General features: G+C 42.3%; 1 protein-coding gene across 1 annotated transcript in view; it reads left to right on the top strand.

Moving 5' to 3' along the window:
* CNMD (chondromodulin) overlaps positions 1-1,433 on the top strand; it is a gene marked incomplete at its 3' end in the record, with an annotated part of 35,696 nt that overhangs the window by 17,441 nt on the left and 16,822 nt on the right. The window lies entirely within an intron of this gene.

The raw sequence follows: 1,433 nt of genomic DNA, 5'->3' as shown, positions 1-1,433 counted from the left end.
AGAGAGTTTTAAGCTGTCACCCTGGGTAGAGTGCTGTGGTGTCACAGCTCACAGCAACCTCAAACTCTCGGGCTTAAGCGATTCTCTTGCCTCAGTTTTCCAAGTAGCTGGGAATACAGGTGCCTGCCACAACATCCAGCTATTTTTTTTGTTGTTGCAGTTGCATTGTTTTTAACTGGCCAGGGTGGGGTTCGAACCTCTCACCCTTGGTATATGTGGCCAGTGCCCTGCCAACTGAGCTATAGGCGCCACCTGGCATCTGTATTCTTAAAACCTCTCCAGGGGTCAGGGCTCCGTGGCTCATGCCTATAATCCTAGCACTCTGGAAGGCCAAGGCAGGTGAATTGCTTGAGCTCAGGAGTTCTAGCCTGAGCAAGAGCAAGACCCCATCTCTAAAAACTATTCTAGGTATTGTGATGGGTGCCTGTAATCCCAGCTACTCAGGAGGCTAAGGCAAGAGGATTGCTTGAACCCAACTATTTGAGGTTTCTGTGAGCTATGATACCAAGGCACTTTAACAAGGGTGACAAAGTGAAACTCTGTCTCAAAAAAACAAAAACACTCTCCAGGGGATTCTAGTGTAGCGAGCATTAAATCTTGATGATAAGCCTTGGGAATTCCTCCTCTGTAAAGTGGGCACAATGTCTCATCTCTCTCTCTCTGAGCAAGATGTAAGACAAATGAGTTATATATTTGTACACGGGCAATTAAGCTGCAAGGCAAATAATGAGAAGCTTTAGGAAGAATGAGCTGTTCCTTCCCTGTTGTCCAGTTTGTTACCTACCCACTTCTGTAGAGCTCCTGGATTTGAGATCGCAAGAAGTAGACCTTTCCATAACTCCCCTCCAGCATGACTTACATTTAACTTTGTTCTTCATTTAAAAGGTTTTAACCCTGAATAAGGGTTAAGTTTTTCTTCCTCTCATTTATTAGCATTGATCCTGACCAGTTCTGTGTCATCCTAACGCCTCAACTCAACAGAAAATTGACAAGTTCAGATTTGTACTGGTATTATTATACCATAAAATTGTTAGACCTTTAATATTATTTTAGGTTTGCTAGTCATGAAACTAAACCAGAGGGTGAAAGTAAACATTCTTGAGACAAAATGTCCTGTTATCTTTCATGTCCTCTGTGGGTAGAATCAACGCCGAGCTATCATGGCTGATGTTTACCTTGAGGTCAGTCCCTAGGCAGATGAGTAGGAGAAGCTGTTTATATCTCACAGGGGACAAAACCCAAAACATTCATGTCTTTAGGTAAGGTCTAGCAGCAAAGTTCAGCTCTTGGCACTATAGAAAACTTCACTGTTTACTCTTGGCTCAGTAACTTAAGAGAATTCTAAATTCATGGAATTAATTAATTTTACCAACATCTTTTGAGAAGTAGGATCACCCAAAACAAGAGAAAGAAAGAAAAGAAAGAAGAGAGAG

The sequence above is a fragment of the Otolemur garnettii genome, unplaced genomic scaffold, assembly GCF_000181295.1.
Source record: "Otolemur garnettii isolate 467f Iridium unplaced genomic scaffold, OtoGar3 scaffold00040, whole genome shotgun sequence".
Taxonomy (NCBI): Eukaryota; Metazoa; Chordata; class Mammalia; order Primates; family Galagidae; genus Otolemur; species Otolemur garnettii.
This window is presented reverse-complemented; position numbering and strand designations above follow the sequence as displayed.